Source organism: Cimex lectularius, unplaced genomic scaffold (genome assembly GCF_000648675.2).
Source record: "Cimex lectularius strain Harlan isolate CLEC.00 unplaced genomic scaffold, Clec_2.1 scaffold65, whole genome shotgun sequence".
In the NCBI taxonomy this organism is placed as follows: Eukaryota; Metazoa; Arthropoda; class Insecta; order Hemiptera; family Cimicidae; genus Cimex; species Cimex lectularius.
In genome coordinates this window covers 1,015,683-1,039,045 of record NW_019392646.1, presented here as the reverse complement: position 1 = coordinate 1,039,045, position 23,363 = coordinate 1,015,683, and the positions used below count along the sequence as shown (strand labels likewise).

General features: G+C 35.6%; 1 protein-coding gene and 1 long non-coding RNA gene across 2 annotated transcripts in view; both read right to left on the bottom strand.

Annotated features, from left to right (window-relative positions):
* The window catches only part of LOC106660883 (neuropeptide SIFamide receptor-like), a 218,170-nt gene that overhangs the window by 7,800 nt on the left and 187,007 nt on the right, over window positions 1-23,363 (bottom strand). The gene's annotated exons all lie outside the window — the stretch shown is intronic.
* LOC106660885 lies at window positions 17,690-20,850 on the bottom strand. Its single transcript, XR_001339605.2, has 3 exons — window positions 20,640-20,850; window positions 18,775-18,827; window positions 17,690-17,774 (listed from the first exon to the last, which is right to left on the bottom strand). It is a non-coding gene; the product is annotated as an uncharacterized LOC106660885 (long non-coding RNA).

Sequence of the window (23,363 nt, the reverse complement as noted above, 5' to 3'; positions counted from 1 at the left end):
ACGTAATCTACAAGATCAACTGTTTAAACTGTCCGGCAACTTACATCGGTCTTACATCCCAATATCTGGACAAGAGTGTAAAGCACTATATCTATGATTGCAAAAAACCCAAGCAAAACTCTACAGCACTTGCTACATTGGCACGATAAAGAAAATATTTTTCTGATACCTACATCACACCAGACAGCATCTCACGATCTCTGAATAATTATCGATTAACGGTCATTAACCACCACACACGTTTCCAGTTATGTTCGTTGTCTCACGCGATAAGTAATTTAAATAGATTATTTGATGTGTCTTCGTTGAAACATTTGTTCTGTGCCTATAATTTTTAAATTCGTCTTAAAATTCGTATTTGTATTTCTCTTTTCTCTATCGGAAGGCGATGACCAGTTGATTTCGTCGTCCCATAACTATTACATACTTACATACATAAAATAATTATAATTTATTTTTATATTTAATTTTTTTAATGCAAGAATTTTACTTTAGGTATGTGCTTACATTTTTACCATCTACTGGTTTTTTGATGTTTTAAAAAAAGGCTTATTTGAAGTTAAAAAGGGTTAAATAGAAATTATAAACGGTTAATTTGAAAGTAAAAACAGTGAGTTTGAAATAATGAAGGAAATTTGATGTGAAAAAGGGTGACTTCGATGCATAAAAGCTCATCCGCAGTACTCAAGAGGAATTCTCATGATTTAAATAACAAATGATCCAGGGTTTTCATATCCAAACATGTTACACACTAAATATTCGGACCGTTTTAATTCACGGAACAATTTTATTTCATCTTTGTTTACAATTATGATGATGACGTAGAGAACGTTTACTTTTTTAAATATATCGTAAAATATTATATATTATTACATTTAAGGGCACTAGAGGAAAACATGTAAACGTTATTACTACATAAATACAGTTTTAATTAGGATTGATGTATTTTATTTGGTTGAAAAGAATAGTCAAACGGTAATTTTAGGGTTATTGTCTAGTCTGGCGGCTGTGCAAACAATTTTGTCTGCTTGCGTCTTCGTAGTCGGTAAGTCATTAATATTGCTTCCTTTGCCTCTCCTGTGTCTTAGGCTGTAATTAAGTCGTAACAGGTGAATATTACGGAAGCGGTGGAAGCTTTTCAAAATGCAACATTAATCAAAAGAAGGCATCAATGATGACGCCTAGTCGGGGTTCGGCCGAAGTCCGACAATGGGCTCGTCCTCAACAATGGGCCTCAATTTGGGTGTTGTCATAATGAAAAGGCTTTGATAATGAATCACGGACGAACGTCGTGACTATCACGGGATTCCGCCCTTCATCGAATTGTGAATATATTGTGAATAATGAACCATTAATTGATCAATTTTAAATATTGTAGTACAAAATATTGAAGACTGATTAAATATAAATCTTCCAAATCGTATCGTTTCTTCAGGAATTACATAAGTAGCATAGAAATTTAAAATAAATTCATTATTTCTCGTACTAGGAAGTCTGGTCTCAATAACATTTTGGTCCATAATCAACCACAACAAGACATTCTCGACATTAAGCAGGATAGTAAAATCCACGTGGGAATTGAACCCTAAAGCCAGTGCAACTATGTATAAAGGCGTTTCTCTGCCGATAGTGACAGAGAAAAGAACTTCTAAGACGTATAAGCCTCGACATAAGCGCTTGAAATAATTGCTCATGCCACAACGACTGATATTTCCTTAATAGCAAAATTGCCATCAACAAATTCAAAAAAGACAACCTAGCCTGCTTCAAAGGAACTTGGATAAGGTTTTAAGGTTTAAGCCTTGGGTCTTTCACGCGCAGACTGTGGATCTTGAGCACTGAGCCAGGAAGATCAAATGGTTGGGTATTGCGAACAAAAGAATAGCCAAAGTCCATAGTCGGTTGGGATTGCATCAAGGGCTTATCAGACATTAGGGTAAACAACATCGACCGTAGCATGCAAGGGAGAGTGGCGACTAAGAGTCCGGTAAATTGACCAAGGCAACAAGGATATTATACCAAAGGACATCTATCCTTTTGTGTCATCGCCTTTTTGCGGCATACCAAAAATAGAACCACCCATACTCAAAATAGGCCAATGGTTAAGAATATGTTCTTGGTTTAATGGGAATGTATCCCAGGACAAAAGCATAAATCGAAAAACCGAGTACAATAATTAAAACCCGAACAAAGTTTTCAAACAAGAAGAGCTGATATGGTACCTATCTATAATTGATTGCTAACTGGATGAGGGTGTGGGGATGCAGTCAGCACCATGACCCCAAAATTCAGATTTGATAAAAAAAATCAAATCAAAATACCCTATAGAACAGAATGGAAGAAAGGCGACAATGCCTTTTATAGATGGGCCTAAAACCCAGGGTGGGTCAGGAGCTGTCTTTTATGGAAATAAACCAAAGAATAATTCCTATAAGCCTTGGGACTTTTAGGCGGAGACTTTGCCTACTGAACACTGACTGTGCCAGGACCAAAAAACAGCAAAAAGCCAGATGGGACTGAAGGCTTCATCAGTTGTAAAGCTGTTTCGGACTGTAACAAGGCCTTGTCAGACATTGGTGAAAACAAAATTTCTCTAGTGTGGGTATGAGGCCATACGAGGGGCAATACAGGTCGTAGGTAGGTAAAGTTCACATATATCGTGACGGTCCTTATTCCCGGCCACTGTGATCATACAGGGCTCTATTCACACTGGTCAGTATTTCATCCGTTCCTTGAAGTGAATTGAGTGGCCAAAATGGCGATATTTTCAGATTAAGACGTTTGATTATCGCTCAGATTTTGGATGAAGAAGAAAATCCACTAGCGAGAAAACGGAAGTGGGTCTATCAAGCATGGAACAAGGGAGGAGCAGAATTTGCTACATTTTACAAACAATTAGTGGACTATGCAAAATTTTGCTTGCTAAATAACTTAAGACTTAAACTTCTTAATATGTTAAGAAATAACGCACATATAATTACGTTACTTCCTATGTGGATTCGAGGAGTGAAAGACGAAAACTACAAAATTGACATTTACAGGGAAGGACCGCAATGACAACTTCATTTCGTGTACGGGAAATATTCACTGATCATTTCAATTCTGATGCTGGATCTCTCTCATGGTTATCAAATATCCATTTTTTCTATTTTCCTCCACAGGAATTTCTTAACATCTGAGTCCATGTATTTTGAATATGACAGATAAACAACACAGGATTATTTCCCACCAACTCAATGAGTTTTTTATCATTCATGTTGTACTGTCGTGAAAACTGAAAAATATCGTTAACAAGAAAGATCACGGTCCGGTGACGATGGCAGCACTGTTGGCACGGCCAAAGCCGCACGCCGGGAGAGTGTGAACGTTGAAGTTTCCAAAAAGAATGTTTTCAAACCCGCCGATTTCAAAATGCCGGTCACGACATTGTGACATTATTGCTGTGTGCGGATCGACCATACGGAGGTCAAAAAAATTCGTCAAGGAAAGTTCATCTGGATACCCATCGGCCCTGAATCCATTTGTGGCATACCAAATTATTTGAAGTGTAGATCCGTGGTTAAGAATAAATCTTTAGGTCACTGGGAATGTATCTGAGGATAGAGACATAAACTGACTGATACAACCTACAATAATTGAATTCTTAATATGGATAAACAAGAACAGGCTCGATTGGTATGGCACCTATGATCAAGAAAGTTGCTGTAGAATACCGTTTTAACTTTCTAATTTACAGATTTTTATCACCTTGACGTTCTAAAAATATGCTTCTAAGGAAAATCCCAATGTTTGTTGGTAGATTTCTGTTGGTCGGCCTGACGACGAGATATGGTGAACTATATGACTGACAGCAGTTTATCAATTCGACAACCGCCCGGCTCAATGCGGCAATATATTTTTAAACTTCCAGATTACTCTCGGTCGGATTATTGTACCCGTCGATTACGCCAGGTCCAATCACACGGAATAAATTCCTATAACACACGGTTCTAATGCGACAAGGAGGAGGAAAATGGCGTTTTCCAATAGTCCGATTTTCCATAGGGCTTGATTGCATTCCCCTCCCCTGCATCCTTCTTCCATTTGGATCCACTCAGCGCTCTTCCCCAGGCGTTATAATAAGTTATCAGGATCCGTGATTAGCTCATGTCTCGGCCGAGGAATAAGAAAGATCAAAAATATACAGGATTTCGTACTGGGGCAGAAGGGAGCTTTTTCAGATGAACAAGTCTCTGCGGTGGAAGAAAGTAATTACTTTAGGCGAAGTAAAGGCCGCGTTAAAATCATCTCATATAATATTAATTAAGTTCAGAATTTAGAATGTAACAAAAGCTCTGATTTTTCTTGTCTATTATTTAAAAATGTAATAGTAGCGGAAAAATATCCATGAAATACTTTTAATTAATTTCCGAGGAAATTACTAAAATATGAAGATATAAATGTAACATTCAATGAAAATAATAAGAGATATTTAATAGTATAATTTAATGGTGTCATGCCATGGTTCGCTTAGCGAATAGGAATACACCCTGGCGTAACACACTTTTTTTTATCTCAACCTATTCCTTACATAAAGTTTAATTATAATTCTAAAAATGATCAGCTATTAAATATATAAATACTCAATTAATTATACACAATTTTTTCGAAATGAAAAAATTTGTGTCACAGGCGGGATTCGAACCCACGACTTTCGGCTCAATACGCCGCTGCTCTACCACTTGAGCTACCGTGACTTCGATCGCCCATGCCACAAACTTCTCATTTCGACTACCCGATTTGCTTTTTTCTTCAGTCTCCCAAATCGACATTTGTGCAGGAACGTTAGACGCTTGTCATAATCAAGTTCCGGTATGACCAAAGTCCCGAACTCCTTGGGCAAGATGAAAGCGATACGGCTTAGAATCGGAAGTCGGAGTACATCGCTAATATTATTTTTTGAAAAACTAAAACCCTTCCAACATTTCGGAGAGAGGAATTCGGATTTTCTCGAACATACAATAAAATTCACTGGTTTTCGTGGTCCGCTTGACCAATTAATGTATTTCAATTAATTAAAAATGGCAAAAAGGAGGGAAAATTCAAAAAGGTGGGGTTGACATGGGAAGTTAATGTCCGAGTGGATTGAAGTCATGATAGCGTATCTAGCCGAAGGTCGAGGGTTCGAATCCCACTCGTGACGCTGACTTTTTTATCTCAACTATAAAAACCTTAATTAATTGAAAGATACAGTAAAATATTCAGTTCCTCGGCGACATAAATGGCTTGTCTTGAAATATTCCTTCCATTTTCTTTTCCAAAGTCGAGGCGTAACAACCAAAGCACGTAAATCACCAACGGGACGAGTCGATTTGATTTGAAGTTTCGAAATTAGAATTCGGGTTAATCTCAGAGGCTACAAAATAGGGAGGCGAAGGATGCCGGGCGAACGGGCTTCGCAAGGCCTCGACAAGTCGGAGGACCCGCCTACCCCAGCTTTGTCCCTGACGTTTCGCACCGAATTAACGTCCAATATGCAATTACGGATAGTATAATGAGGCTTATTTAAATTTTGTAATGCAAAGCAAGGAAACGGTGCGTTCACGGGCAGTTCAACTTCTGGGAAATTCTTTAACCCGGGAGTTGTGCAAGCGCTGAGATCGTCCTACTTTTTCAGAAAGCTTAAAAAGAATTTAAAATGATTAGATGCTTGGAGGAAAAGTTTAAAAATTATAATGAACACAGCATCACTGGTGAATATCTAATATCATTTTACATTCAGCATTCATAAAAATATATAAATTATAAAGTTTACACAGTGCTCAAAAATAACAATTTTTATTTAAGACTACCTGACATCATGTCCGACTTTAATTTTACACGTGGAAGTAGTAAACATGATTTTAACCAACATAAATGGGAATTATACCTAAGGAAAGCGTCGCCCGATCTTATAACTACCGAGACTCAAAGTCCTGCCTGGGAATTAAGCCCAAAGAAAATCCCCCTCTACAGCATTAAAGAGCAAAAGTCCACCGTTGAGAATATTGGAGTTGTCATTTGCCCATTTCACTCTCGTCTGTTTGTTCTGGACGATTGACTTTTGGGGTTGGAAAAAATACAATCGGATTATTGGATAATGCCTTCTTTTGTACCGATTTAACCCATAGTTTTTTTAATCTTAATGCCTGTTTCTTTTTCATTCTCACTCACCCTATATCTTAGTTTCGTTTCTATTACTCTTCTCCATCCACATTTCTCCTGTCTCTTATTGTACGTACGCACTTCTACTCTTTTTTTTCGAACTTTTCTTTTCATATTTATAAATTACATCCATCTACCTCTCTCATCGTTATCCCTCGTTTCATCACTTCATTCTCTCTCTCTCTCTCACTCTCATTTTGTCCCTTACTCTTCTCATTCCGTCTCTCTGTCACTCATTCTCTCTCTCTCTCTCTCTCTCTCTCTCTCTCTCTCTCTCTCTCTTTCCCTTGCATACTCCCCTACATTTCTTTTTTCCTTGCGTAACGCTCTCTCTCTCTCTCACACACACACGCACACGTGCACGCGCGCACATACGCACACACACACACACACACACACACACACACAGTTCATGGCGTATTTCTCTACTGTTCTCATTCAGTCTGCTTCTCTCTTTCTCTTTATTTAAATTCAAAAGTAGTTTTCAATATTACCTATCTTACTTTGAACATTGAACTCCGATCTCGCACCTCCCTCTCTCTTTCCATCTCTCACTTACGCACATCTGCCAGTTCAGTGCCACGGATACCAACAAGATAGTAAATGAGACTGGAGTAAGATAAACTTCCTTTTTGTAATGAAAGATATATACCAGTTTAGCGGCTGTCTGAAGGTATTTTAATTTTTTGATCAACACTTTTATTTTCGGCGAAGTCAGAGAGGTGTAGTTAGCAAATTGCTCAACCTGTTTGTTTGCGCAATGGCCCTTCAGCCTAACTTTGTTTTCGGCTATTGCTTCGTCTTTCAACTTATCAAATGCACAATAAACATTGTCCCAGTCTTTACTTCCGCCTGTACACAGAGTACAGTGAGTATAGTATACTATATACATACAGCATGTGAAGTGTACATGCAGGATTCCATGTTCAGACAGACGGCTTCATACCTACTGTGTGTGTGTGTGTTTGTTTGTTTGTTTCTATTTATTTCATCATGCTCCACTTACAGCACTAAATGAAAAGGCAAGCGTGTGTTTGTGTGTGCCGTAACACATGTGACAAATTAAAACAGCATGGATATGCCCAGGAACTGTCTCTTTTTAGTCCACAAACCAAGCAGTTCCTCACTGAAGATGGCGCAATGCCGAAACGTTGCGCAACTTCAATACCGCAAGAGTAGACCCAGGATCCAATGCTTGATCAAAAAGCATTATTTGATTTATTTGAAGTTCGGAAACTAACATAACTAAAAATAACAAGTCCTTTCCTTTAATTTTTCGTATAACAAAAAATAATAAAAATAAATAAACAAAATAAAACTAATTGACAAAAATTGTTTATTGAAACAGTTCTTATTAAAAATGTAAGAAGACGATTTTAGCCAGATTGCAGCCTTATTGGCCTCGTTGGGTTTAGCAAAGTTTTAGTTCAACGTAAACCATCACAAACCATCACCTGGATTTAGGTAATGAAGATAACAGTTATTAGTCTTGACATACTGATTGCACTTACGACCTTTCGAACAACTTAACTAAAAATTGAGTAATAACTGGCGATCCAAGCAAGTAATTATAATTAATTTAGATTGTAAGGGCAGGCCCAAGAGTTTCAGCACCGAAGCAACTAATCCCACCTTAATACCGAAGCCAAATATTTGTTTATTCTCCCCTTCATTAACAAAGGCCAATGCATGCAATATAAAGAGCAATTACTCCAATTAAACGCAAACGTTTACTTATCTATGTGTTTTCGCTTTCGACAGTGATATGCTTGAAGGATTTTAATAATACTAAGACAAAAATAGAAGTGAAAGTGATCAGTTGTTATTGGACATACTGAAGAGAAATACATTATTTATATATTTTTTTTATCTACAAATACGAGGAAATAAATTGATTCTACAGCTGGATGATATTATTGATTAATTTTCGTAGACGTTTAATTTATTTGGGCGGGTCGATTAGTTTCGAGGCCAAACGTACAACCCTCATTAAACAAACATTATCGTATTACACGAAAGGAAAATGGAGTAAAACAGCATTCCACTAGTCACGACTGTCGCACTGGCTGCAATATTAAATATCCAGCTAACAGTAGCGACTTTCTACATTAAAGACAGAAGTTGTATGACAGAAAATTGATTTTCCCTTTTTGAGCTTGGTTGTTTTTACCTTAATAAAATGGAAATTTGGATATTCGCGATTATTTATTTTTTAATATGGTTAGGAAGTGAAGATACCGTTTTTATTGGATTTATTTATTTTGTATTATTGAATTTTTGCCTCTTATCAATCTGTGGTCTCTCACGTTCGTCCGTTTTAAAGGATACCTGTTATTTCTTGAATATTAACAAGCTTTTTTTATTTCTTTATTGTCCATTCTATATAAAAAAAAAACAACTAAATTTTATTCATTCATGTATTAACAATTTTTAAATTAGGTTGGTAAGCATTTTGTTCAATAAGACCTTTTGTTATATGAATAAGAAATCTGAGTGTTATTTATTATAATAGGCATATATTTTTTAAGAAGAAATATGACCTAACCCAGACGGCAAAGTCATTTCTGTCAAAATGAGGGTATGATATGTACAATGTAAGATAAAACATTTATCTTCTTCATATTTTCCGTGAGCCCCAGTTGAATACGTCGGTATATGTAATTTTATTTAATTCTACAGGGATATTTGGTTTCTACATTTAGTGTTCGTAATTTAATGTATTGCTGTTACATAGGACATACATTACAGAGGAAAAAGTGTAATAATTATAATTTATTTCTTAATGTTTTCTAGTGTTTTAAGTACGTTCAATGTAAAATTCAGAAAAACGGAATACAAACCAAAACTCAAGTCTATGATTAAATTAATGAAAAATTTAAAATTTACTTTCTACTTTGTTTCACTGGAATCGCTCTATCACTACCAACCTATTATTATCGCTCTGTTATAGTTTATTAATTAAACTTATCTGAGAGATTAAATCCATCCTTATTTTGGAAGTTATATGTTTTCAAAGTTAATAATTTCTTCATTTTTTGATTTTGAGAGAAAAAAAGCTCTGTAATTACGGAGAGTTATATATGTGTGTGTTTAGGTTCTGGTTTTTAACATTTAGAAATTAAAGTAAAATTATTTTAAATAGGACAATTTATCTCTATGGCTGTATACATCTTTGCAGCCAAACAATTAAAAAAATTAATTAAACCATACAACAAAAGTACAGTCCACTCTCATTTTTTGTAAAAATTTTATTAGTTTTTAGATGGTACTGGTATTATAAAAATAAGAAAGTGAATGCATCAATAATATACTGCCCTACCTGAGGTGTGAATTAACAAACAAATAAGACAAAAATGAAAATTAAGTATAAAAAAAAGAGGCTCTGAAGATGATCTCAATAAAGATCGAAACGTTGGCACGATAAAGAAAACGTTTTTCTGAAACCTACATCATACCAGACCGCATCTCACGATTTCTGAATAATTATCGATTAACGGTCACTAATCATCACACATAAAAAAGAGGTTCTTCCTTAGAGGTTCTCTTCCATTCGCACGGTCTACATCTTTCCTCGGACCGGCCTATAAGTGTTCGACCAATCAAGTGGAAAGTACAATTGCAAAGTGTGATAAATACTGCATACGTTAAAACCGCGATGCAGGGGATGACAGAGAAAGAATTTAGTACAAGAAGCTGCACGCGACAAATCTTTTCGAGTAGCTGAACTTTAGCTTACACATTATGACGTTCACTGCAACATTATCGAAGCAAGAATTGCAAGTACGAGAAATATCGATAAAGATTTTGAACTATAGCTATTTTTGTTTATGATTTCTAGTTCTAGTCACCTAGAGAGATAGAAGTGAGGCAAATTTATCACTTGAGGTAGTATTTAAACTGTAATTTTAAACTATTACAATTAATTAAGGTTTTTTTAGTTGAGATAAAAAAGTCAATGGCACGAACGGAATTCGAACCCACGGCCTTCGTCTTGATACGCCGCTGCTCTACCAGCGGCAAAAAGGAGGGAAAAATCAAAAGGTGCGGTTGAGATGGGAAGTTGGTGTCCGAGTGGATCGAGGTCACGATAGCTCAAGTGGTAGAGCAGCGGCGTATCTAGCCAAAGATCGTGGGCTCGAATCCCGCTCGTGCCAATGACTTTTTTATCTCAACTAAAAAACCTTAATTAATTGTAATATATTAATTGGTCAAGCGGACCACGAAATTAGTGAATATAATTTTAAAGTATGCTGCGGTCACAATGATTAGAAGGCTTTGTTCGATGTGTTTCCGCTGAGAATCGCCCCCAGATTACTTAAGTTTAAGGATGGGGGATGGTTAGAGAGTTATCGGCTATTTTTTTCGAAACACCGAAACCGGGTTGATATTACTACCAGAAAAATTTGCAGTTGAAATATTTCGATGGGGTCCGCGGTAACCAAGAGGTTAGAGTGTCAGACTCTCGGCTCGTACACACCGCGAACGTGGGTTCGATTCTATACCGTCACTTGTAAAATTCTGAATTCTGTTCATCAACATAAAAGAAAAGGAATATTACAACCACCATTTGAAAATGTAACATGTAATACAGGGTGACAGCAGATAAGTGGAACAGTTTCTTTGCAAAAATATTGACTCTCAAGTACCTCTTTGGAATCAAAATCCCGAACTTGAGATAGTGGCACATATTGATAGAACACACTGAAACACCTGTTTAAAAGGAAAAAGTATATAGGGCTGATATAGAAAATTAAACCAAACCCTGTTAACAGTCATTGTCGTAATTGACACCCTCTCCAATGAGCGGGAGATAAAGGTGATACGATTGGTTAAGACATTAACTATATATTTATACCTGTTTGTAATTTCAATTAGTATATTATATAAACTCTTTTCATAGATAGCTAATGGATCATATCTACCATCTACAGAACATCTTAACATTAGATTTGCTGAAGTTAAAATTAGTTTCCACTATTCGCAACAGGAGGCTACTTTCAGTTTTATTTAAATGTTGACTAATACGTTTATGCTTTAAGTTCAATCCATACAAACCAAATTCCTACTATCATTATTACTTTAAAAAAAAATTTTATTACACAATGCCAAGAGGAAAAGTGTTACCTGAAAATGAAAAGGCTGCCATTAAAATATTAATCGACGAAAAATAAACTATTTCAGAAATTGTTCGACATTTTAACTAGAAATAGATCTCTTACAAGGAATTTTGTCAGATTGGGCGATGTTTATATGCAGAAATTGAGTGTATATAGGCTCGAGAATGGCAAACATTTTATCATCAGAAATTCATGAACGGCAACTGCTGATGTGATGATTAAACACGGATGAAAGGGATATCGTATATTTTTCGCGATATACATTAATTGATTAAGGAATTCAGTTATATTAGTTAAATATCGTTTTTCATTTGTTTTTCCAATAATGTAACAACCTAGAATAAGTTGATCATGTTTTGAACCAGTAGAATTAATGATCGTCTACGTGACCTATAATATCGTCATGGTGTGTAATTGGTATATTTACGTTGAGTATTAGGTACTACGCGAACACATTGTGGCCGGTTTTAAGACAGAAACATTTCTCCTTAAGAGGAAATAAGAGCAAGGTTAATCCCTCCCTTATCCCCAAGAAAAGGTGACATTAAAACTATTATGCAATTACTGTTCAACTTATCCACTAAAACAAATTAACCAGCTCCCTCCAAAGAGATAATACAGATGAGTTTTTTCTCTCCAAACAGGAGAAACATGGAACGAGAGCAGAGAAAAACAAAAAAACAAAAAACAACAGCCTGCTGTAATTGGACTTGTTGAAAGCAATTAAATTTCCAACTTCACGGGACGAATGTCGCTACGGCGGAAACATTTGAATTTAATCGCAGCCTGAATTCCTTTAACAGTTTCCAACTTTTGAACGGGCTCGCTTATAAACGTAAAACCTTTTTGTATACGGTTGGGGATCTCGGGGATGGAAATCCGCAAAGGGATACCCAAATGTGGTGACGCGGCAAATCTGTATTGACCGGGCCGAATGAAAATGAACGAACATGTTACGAATGGCGGTAGTTTTGTGAAGGGCGAAGCTTCGATTTTTGCTAGGAATAGCAGTTGAACCTGAATTTGAAATACAATCTTGGAGATCCCACACCAGCTGATGGTTTTAGTTAATTTAGTTAATTCCAACCCTATGAACTAAACTTTAAATACGCAAAATTAACAAAACGTATCTTCTGCAAGTTAAGCGGCCTACAAAATTCTAAAAGTATTGACGATCACAAACATCACCGGAGTAAAAAACAAAAACAACAGTTTATCTACCAAAGGTAACGATACTCAAATATAACGCTGACACATTGTCGAAAATGCTACACAGAAATCACACAGACACTGAAGATGGCGAAATGCCGAAATCCGTCTGACAGACCAAACGAGGATTGGCAGACTCACAAGATACGTAACGACCAAATTTTACTGATCATTTAACAAGATCTATACTACTTCTTACGGGTTTAGATTTCATTCATACGCCACCTTCAGTGAGGAACGTTCGTTTGCTGAACAAACCCTTACCCAAGATTCAAAAAGAAAACTCAAAAGAAAATCTTTCGCCATCTAAACACTCCCAAAAAACATAGGGAAGGCAAATTCAACAAATAACTCTTAGACATACATTTTTTGAGAATTTTACGTCATTTATGGTTCTCNTCTCTCTCTCTCTCTCTCTCTCTCTCTCTCTCTCTCTCTCTCTCTCTCTCTCTCTCTCTCTCTCCCCCCTTACAAAAAAAAGATAAATGTTATCTCTCGGCTTAATTAATTAATATTGGCCTAAATTCTTTCCTTTTATTGCGAGTTTTCGATGGGTACATTAACATTTTCACTTATTTAAAACATCAGATTTAAAAGTCATATTTTAGATTTGATGTATCACCATCAGAAGAACCAATCATATCACGCGGGATGAAAATTTTATCACTTGTCCATGTGTCTGTCTATTTCAATTGTGATTCAACAAATTGAACATTTTTATGTATGTCATCTTTAAAAGATGATCATCTGACCCTAGATGTTTAAATAGGGTGAAGTTTAAATTACATTAAATTTAATACATCCTGGAAAGGTAGAATAAAGTAATAAGGAATTTACAATAGCGGTCTATAATAACCTTTTTAGGCCTAATGGCTTCTAGTCGTTGTGTCCTTCTGGTTCGTTTTGGCAATGGAAATTGAATTTTTATTTAATTTCCATCAAGTTATTAAAGGGGAGAGTACGCCCTTCCGAATTTTCCGGGACAAAAACGTACGGCCGTGGCACCGATGTAAACAAGAAATAATAAAGAATGGGAGAGGTGGGAATGTTGGAGATGGTGGAAATAACGTTCGGCTATTTTTGTACGAAAAACACCAATTTCACCTCTACTTTCAACGTCCGCTCTTTGTAATACTGGGTTGCTTCAATGGGTTATGTTTTCTTTTTCTTTGATTTCTGACATGTTGGGAATATGAAAGGGCCACTTTATTTATAGCCAGGGTGTATTACATTTTCATCGCACAAAGTGTTTCTATGATCTTTCCGTTATAAGAAGGTTCTTTGTTGATCAGAAGCTCATTTTCAATCCGCAATTATAAGGGGAGGCAACGGACATGGGATCTCCGATTTCAATTAACCTTTTTTGGTCATACTACGTCGAAAAATATTGGACACGTGTCCAAGCGTACTTCCCTTTGGCCCTAGGGGCTGAGAAAAAATTAAACAATTTACATAATTTTTGTGTACTCGTTTTCTATTTATGTTGTATGTGTTATTATTCAACAGAAGATTTTTTTTACCTAGCATTTATATATNTATATATATATTACTTATTTCACTAGCTTTCTTGGTACGCTTGACCAATTAATATCTTTCAATTAATTAAGGTTTTTAGTTGAGATAAAAAGATATAGATTTTACGATGGTTCGCAAAAAAGCCCATTTGTATGTCGGGTTCGAAGTATTCGATATTCCTTGAGGTAATTGGTGATAAGCCCCTACAGTCACACTAACAAATAAAATTCACTCTACCTCAGAGTACTCGATATTCCTCGGATTGAGGATAAACCCTGTCATTCACGCTAATAAATTACATTCACACATTCATTCATGAGGTAATTGGGAGATGATCGATCCCCTCCACTTAAGCTAATAAATATATTCGAACTAATAAGTAACACTTAGAATATCTTATGATACTTAAATTAAAAAAAAAAGCAATTGTGATAGGACTAAAGAGAATTATATTGTATTAATAAATTTCTTCGTACTTCTCCCGGAAGGCCAAGTTTAAACACAAATATACACATCTTCACATAATTAAAAAATAGCGCAGTTGGAAAAAACTATACATTTTATTTTCATTGATTAGCTTCGTTCCTTATATATTTTTTCAAATAAATAAAACCAGCATAATTTGGAAAAGCTAATCAACTCCAACTTTGAAAGCATGTTCCATGTTGTCACGATAATTGGTTTCCACCTTTTAATATTTAATGATAATTTCAACCTAATATTTCTGCCGCTATTTACATAATTTAAATCCTCAAATCGGCTGTATTTAAAGGTGCGTTAATAAGTAATACACAGTAAAGAAATTGGTAAAAGGATTACTCTAATTGAATGAATAAAGAAATCTTACAACATTTATAATCAAATGTGTATTTAGTAATCATTGACCGTACTAATGTTTTAATTTATTACAATGTTAATCTACGTCTACGTAGATCTACGAATGTGTGGTGATTAGTGACCGTTAGTAGATGATTATTCAGAAATCGTGAGATGCGGTCTGGTGTGATGTAGGTTTCAGAAAACCATTTTCTTTACCGTGCCAACGTTTCGATCTTTATTGAGATCATCTTCAGGGCCAGGGATTTACAAACATTGTTTAAATTTAACAAAAACATGTAGGATGTGGAAAAAAGTGAATTTATATAATGCAATAAAATATATTTTTTTTAATTCATATTTTATTTTACGCAGAAAACAAACACTTTGAGTGAGTAGAAACACTTTGATTGAATAAAAAAAAAAATTGTCACGATAAAGAAAATGTTTTTCTGAAACCTACATCACACCAGACCGCATCTCACGATTTCTGAATATTCATATTCAGAATATTAGTACTTTTTAGCTTTATACATATCTCTGTCTCTCTAATCTTAATGTAAATTAATAGACAAATCTTTTTATGAATTTATAATAATTTGTTAATTTTATATTTTAAAATTTAACTAGGCGTTTGCCCTCCCACGATGCAAATCTATACTCAGGATAACACAAGACCAGGAAAGGAATCGTTCTGTAAAATATCCAACTATTAGAGAAAAGGTGTGCTACAATCACCTAAAGGATCAAGTTAAGGACACATCCTTGACTTATCATCACTAGCACAAAGGCCGGAAAAGACTGAGCCGTGAGTCTTGCCAAAAATACTAGAAACTATCGGCCAAAATTAGGTAAGTTTTCTGTCCTAAATATACAGATCAATATGCAATATAATATAATAACAACAATATATATATATTCAAAAACAAGGAGTAGGTCGAAATGTGTAATATGCAGATAATTTTAACACAACAAAGTAATTGATAACAAATGATTTTATCATTTATGTTTTTATGAGAATTTCTCCATTGGTTTGCAACATGATAAACCTTTTTTAATATAACCTCATTTGATCCTTACCTAACACCTTCGTCTTCCTATCCGCGCTTGTTTGGTCGGTCAGACGTGTTTCAGCATTTTTTTTGCGGTGCCTTTTTGGATTAGGTCTTGGGTTTTTATTGTTCCGGTCATTACGGTAAATCTGTGTGCTTATGAGGTTTTTTTGATGAAAAAGTCTTGTATTTGTATATTTACAGGTTTTCGAGTGTATTCATTTTTCGTCGTTGTTGTTTGTACGTCGTTGACATACTGTTCTGTTGAGTTTCTATTAGGAGTGATTTTCTATTTGGTGATTCTTAAATGCTTTTTGTATCTGTATATCTGTATGTACATTTCCCAGTGTGTGTGAATGTGATCCTTTTACTGTTTGTTTTCGTGGTGTCGTTTTGTTTATTATTTTGGTGATCGTGCTTGTGGTGTATCCGTTCTGGCATGCTGGTTGCTATCTTTTTTTTGTCTGTTGAATTGTTTTTACTATGGCTACGTTTGTGTTTTACCATATTTTTGGGAAGTATTTTGCTTCATAGTTCTGTAAAAATACATTTGTGTGTGTGACTAATGTTGGATTACCCATAACCCACCCCTCTTGTTTTGGTATGTACTTGAATTTAAAGCAGTTTTGATCTGCAATCTAATCCATAGATGTTATGCATATTCTATGCAACAGTTTCTGCGTGGCGTATGACGTACTATTACCATCATTTCTTTTAATGGAACAAATAATTTTATCATTTAGGTTTTTGGTAAACCCTCAGGTTAAATTATTTATTTGTTTGACGAATTAGAAAAAAATTGTTAAAGATTGGTAATTAGCCTCAGTTATATTATAAAAATGAGTATTTTTCAATTATTTTATACAACGATTTAAATATTTTATATCGTAAAGATAAAAAAGGACAATTTGTAGGATAGGGCGATTTCTTAAAAAAACATCGGGATTTTTTTTCGATGGGACAAAAGTTTCCAAAGAGTACCAGATGTTGGAAGTCGTGGCCCTCTTGGATATCGATGGCAGAAAGTCCAAGTCACAACTAATTTTGTACCGGGCAGAATGATGGATACTAGCGCGGAAGGCTTATGCCATTAATCGAAATGGAGATGGTAGGAGAGAGAGGGAGAAAAAATTAGCAAAAGTCTAACGCGGAATTTCCCGTTCGGCATAGTAAATTGGTGAAAGATTTCAAGGCTGACGACCGTAGTGTGAGTGACCTTAGGACAAAAGCTAAGTCAAGGAGAATACCCTTCCTTGAACACTTGGGCTTTAAAAAAATCTTGAGGATGATAGAACGGGAAGAAAACGATAAGTAGGAATACAAATGACCAAATTATTGAAACTTGAGAAACAAATGCAACTATTTTCTAAACATTTTATAACTTTCATTGATATTCATTGCTGCGTTTTATGCCCCTTAATGTTGCCCCCATACAATGAAAATAATTTATAAATTTGTTTAATATTACGATCTCTTGAGTAAATATATATACATAAAGAAATACCTAATGCAAATATTGTATTATAACAAATAGTAAATAAATAATTTTTCACAGATATTGCAAAGTTCTACTGCAGAAATGATCTTACAGAACTATGGTCTTTTTGGGGTTGTTTAACTACCCCGAGGAATATCGCATATTCTGGGGTTAGTGTGTGACGTCTAGGAGTACAAGTAAGTTATTAGCGATTATGGCGGTATAATATATGAATATAATATATATAATCGAAAAGAGTATTCGTAAGTTGTCTTTTTATTTATTTTTTAATTTTTTTAATTTGTCCATCTCTAATTTTTTTCACAGCGTAGAAAATTGTGAAGGTAGTTTTGAAGTAGATTGTCCAACACTTAAATTTCACAAGGCAGTGATATGTATATTCGTCTGTAATTAAAATGGGTATTTATTATATTTTGTATTTGATATAGATAGTCCATTTAGAAGAGTCCATTTGTACAATTTTATAATTTAGCTCTCCGAAACTTTGATTATACATTTATATTCTTGTTCGTTGTAAACAGACATTGTCATCTCCATATTGTAGCAGAATGCTCGGCTAATTGTTGCTTTCCTTGTGCTATTTGGGCACAACTATTCGCCAAATAGCCGAACTCAAAGCATCCACACATTCGGGTCTCAACTGTATGGATATCAACTGTAATCATCAATCAACATTGCTATTTATTTTTCAACAATAAACGATTCCTTACTAGTATAGATATATTACTGAAAGTAAATCATAGCGCTGTTTCTGTCGGTTAGGAATGGTGTAGTTCAATATAACAGTCTTAGAGTTAGTTCCTCGATCTTTACCAAGCTGAGCCAATAATTTGGAACGTTTCTCTTCCGAATCACAAAAATCGGAACGAGCTTTTCCATGAATGGAAAAGTATCGAAAGTAAGATGGGACAACAGTACTATGTGACTGATTTGTGACTGCGTTTGTAGCCACTACACCAAACAGTAACTACAGCTGCAGCAATCACAGTTTCAATATGGTTCTTCACGATTGGTATAAGTTGATACCATGGCACTTGGCGAATAAGTATTCGGAGTTTCCGCACACACTGGTTGGTTGTGTTTACATAGGCATGCTATATGGCGAATGCGTCAGACCCCGAGACTTGATAAATGTTAGGCAGCAATCGGCTTCGCCGAATACCGCATGTCTGGAGACACCTTTAATTTTCACATTTTCAGGAACAACTTTCGAGATTAAAATTTACTACATCCACATTTGGCGTTACCACACTCGTAATTATTGAGAAAGTTTAATAGTTCAATTGCTAGTCATCGTATATGAAAATACAAAAATACAAAGTGATGTTTTGTACTAGTCTCATAATTATGTGCCGTAATAATCGTTTAAATATTTCATTTTTACCTATTGCAGAAAACATTGAATCCATTGAATGTGGTCAATGATAAATTTCTTACCTGAAAACAAAATAAAAAATATTAAAAACCTTGCAACAAAATATAATAAGTATAATTAAAAGATGATATATTAGATAAATCCTACTAAAGCAGTGGGTCAATGCCTATATATATAAAGTGGAAGGTTTATGGGCCGACAAACAGCTGAGGTCATCGCCGGCCCTCCGCGTGTATTCCTTCTCTTTACTTCAATTCCTCCTTCCGTCAATTGTCTCAGATTTTGTTCCCCAACAGCACAATAAATTTATAGTGAGGCAGAAGAATGGGAATAAGAATAAAAGAGGCGGCTACAAGGCCTTCTGCACCTCGACCCCCCAGTTTTTTATAAATCACTGCCCAGCTTGAGGTTGTTAATCAACCTCCATAGTTTTGCCAGCGGATCTTTAGTGTAGAATCTTGCTTGTGATTTTTCCTGTCCTAGTTGCAAGAACATGCACCTACATAGACCTTCAAAGAAATATAAAATGTGTTCTGCGGTCTCCTCCTCTTCCTGGCATATCTGCACAGTGTTTCTTCTATATGTGCTCCTATCCTGTGCATAGAGGAACGTTTCTTAAATGACAGTGCCCTATGGTATTGTTCCACCAGGCACCTCCCGCAGGAAATTTTGGCTCCCTGAGTAGTTTTAGTTAAATGTGGATTACATGTCAGACGCCGGTCTAGTGGGATCCCTAGATATTTGACCACTTTGGAAAATGGGATCGGGGTCCCGTTTAGGCTTAGAGTTTTTAGGCTTCCTATTGTGAATGGAATCATTATGGTTTGTGGGGGGGGGGTTAATGGTCCCTTTTGTACCACCTGTCAGCCAGGTTGAGAGCTCGTTGTATACGATCCATCATGACATCTGCATGGCGGTTCTTCCACCCATTGGCATATCATTTCCGAGACTCCCCTGATTGCTGCTCCTCTGATAGAGAGGCTTTGGTTGCATTGTTAAAAGTTCCCTCTATACCCATAAAATGTATAACAGCTTTCTCGTTGATGGACTTGGTTAGGCATTTACATAGATCATCCAGGGTTAGCTCTGAGTATCTCCCTGGTTAGTATGCGAATTGTCGCTCACTGAGAGGTTTGTTCTTCTCCCAAATGTGGTTCTCTACCAGTCTTTCTAATGTTTTTAACATGAATGATGTGAAACTGAAAGATCTGTACGACCTAGTCCCGGACCTTTTAGGTATGTTAGGGATGGGGTACGAGTCTACCCAGGCATTTAACCCCTCGGGTCTTGGTCGCCTACCCTGCATAATATATATACATATAACAATATCAACAACTCAATCATGTTTTTACTTTTAAGTTAGACTAGCAGCAAGAAGGTAAAACGTACGGATGGATGCTATAAATAAACTAGGGTTATATTTAGAACTCTTACCCTTAACTGTTCCAATTATCGCTATTCTATTTTCACCATTTCCAAATGAAATGGTACCCGAGCATAAATTCTACGGGGGAAGGATCCAGCTAAACAAACCAATTTTGTTTGTTCAGTCAGGAAGACGTTTGTTGGGGAGCAAACAGCGATTATATCCAAACACCTATACGCGACGAAAATAGACGTCACCCTCGATGAAAAAACGTTCAGCACATATTCAATTACAATTCGTTGAAAGGTAAAACGTCAATTTATATATAAAGACAACATACAGTCTAGGCAAACATATTGATTTTCGTCATAACGGACCTTCATTCGAATCACCTATAAGGAAGTGTAGGTGATTTTTATCAAACCGCTTAATATCGACTATTTTTGCCTCTCGAGAAAAACTAAACCACTACATTAAATTAACATTTATTTTCAACACTAAAACTCACCTAAATGCTAACCTTCGTACCACAGGTTTGAATAGGTTAAGTCACGAACTAAATTATTAAAAGCCGTCCTAGAGATTTATCGAGCTTATTATTAAAATAGCACCAGCTTTTCATTGTCATGCAGATAGAATGCAGATTTAATTTTAGTATCACAATTCTGAGGAGAGATGTATTTCCATGGAAATAGTCGGAAAATTTCGATTTCACGTTGATTGACGTTTTGGATTTCCCGACTGTACGTAATAAACGAGTATATAATATTTGTAATGTGTAAATAAATGTCAGGCGTGATGATGGACCAGATGTAATATTGATGTTTTGGGATCAGGGATATGGTCCAAGAATGAAAATTATACCACTACCGCCAAGTTTTCGGCATTTGTTCTGCCTTCCTCGGGGCATTACTTTCATAAACAGCAATTAATATATAGTGATGAATGAACTTAGAATAGTTCCTTTTTCATTTTTAATCATTTACTTAGGTGCTAAGTCAGTTGGTAAATCTATATAAATGTTAAGCAGTTCCACGACTGACTGGCAGATAACGGGCAGACCAAATCGCTGGATCTAAAGGCCTAAAATTATGACAGTGCATTCCTATAAAGACATGGAAGCCGCAAAGAAAGGAGTTTTTAAATTCCTTCCCCATCTTCTATCTATATATATAAAAGATTCCATGATTGACTGGCAGACTGCGCACAAACCAAACCACTGGATCTAAAGGGCTTAAATTTAGACAACGCATTCCTGTAATGACACATATGCTAAGAAAGTATTTTTTGAAATTTAACCCTAAGGGGATCATATAGAAATTTTTCATCATGCTTAGGTCGAAGTAAACTGAAGAAGAGAAAAATTTGAGAAACGAGACATTGTATTAGAAGCCATACCTAGCACTGCATCAAATTAGAAAGGTCATTAAAACCGAATCGCGCGTGGACGAATCCTGGGTAAATCGGTGATATCAATTAATTTTACTGAAGACAATACTATTATTATTATTTGATTATATTTAACCGGTCTGAGTTAATAGACTGAATGCCGGTATTTCAAAGACGATAGGCTGGAAAGTGAGTACGGTTGTTGAGTTATTGATATCCCGTCAAGTATGCAGATCTCAGTCGCCTATGCCCTCAACTAAAGATTTTTTTATCGCGGTAATGTTAGATATAATACATTATAATTACTAATTATTGTTTCCATGGGAGAATGACATATTAAGAGATATCACCAAATACATATCGTGACTTTTATTGGTCGAAGTCTATGTTAAAAAATGACAATGGATGTCATCTGTATTTTCCATTCGGTCGCTATAGAACTAGATTGCCATACAGAATCCACTTTTCATCTCCATCCTTGTCGGAAATAGATGAGTGTGTCATTATGAAAATCAATCACGAACAGAAATGTGGTCGGTCTCTTAAATTTGTGGCACCCAAGGAATATGGCAAGGGTTTGACGAATGCGATCAAACATAAAAAACATTTTTGTTAACATAAATTGTCTAAGAATTAATGTTTTTTGGCCTTAAATATCATTTAGAAAATAATAATTCGTAATATATATGAGCTAAAATTTCCTATATTTAGTCAATTCTTAAAGTTTATTAACTATTATTTGCTAATAAATGAAAATTTTTAATTAAAAACAAAATATAATTGATTCTTTTTCACATCTTTTCCGAGTAGTCAAAAATGGTTAGAATTAAAAAGAATAAGTATGGTGTGGGAAGTGCTTTTCTATTGAGCCGTTCACCGATTATTTATCCATGTTTTTCACAACCTAATTGTCACTGATAAAAATCTTTAGATTTGTTCTCCCTTCAGGACCTAAGAGTGGGATGGGAAGATGAAATAAAGAAGGCGCAGTGAGGAAAGTTTTGAATTGAATTCTGCCACATCCAGTGAAAGGGGGACGTGAACCGGGATGAAGTAGAGATTGGGGTGGATCCACGCCAGCGGAGAGAGTTGGGGAAAAAATTAAATAAAGGCAAACTCCTGAATACTTTATCAGACTACTGATCACGTGAAATACCATTGTAACTAATATTATCGCTCAGGATGACACGGATGAGGAATGAGCGCTCCTGCGATGAAGGATCAACAAGTAACCCCTTCCCGCTAAGCTAATTCACTTCACCTAACCCGCTCTGTTCCCATCTGTCTTTCTGTCTAAAAAATAAAAAAACATACATCATAAGGAATATGTTATGGGGGCGTCGGTGGCCGCAACGGTTTAGGCGTTGACACGGCGTTCATCAATGTAAGGTAAAGGTCCCGGGTTCGAATCCAGCGGCCCCGCATTCGAACCCGACATACTTACAAATGGGCTTTTTTTCAATAACACCGGCACCCTGAGGGTATATATGACCTCTGCTGTTGCGAACCCTCGAAAAAAAAAAAGTTATTTGAACGGTACTGTAAAAAATGTAACTTAGTCGTGAATTTACACAAATCCAAAATAATTGTTTTTAGAATGCAGGAAAACCGGCAAATACTGAGCAATGGCGGTATGGAAACAAAAGGATAACAGTAGTGGAAAGCCATAAATATCTAGGCTTGACAATTCCTTCAAGGGGATTATTAAATAAATATTTTAAAGATAAAAAATCTAAATGCAAATTTATGATAGTATCTCGTTAGGGCATAATGTTGAACAACACGATTTCACTAGCCTAAAAAAAATAATTCCAATTAATTATTCTTTTCATCTAAGGTTTTT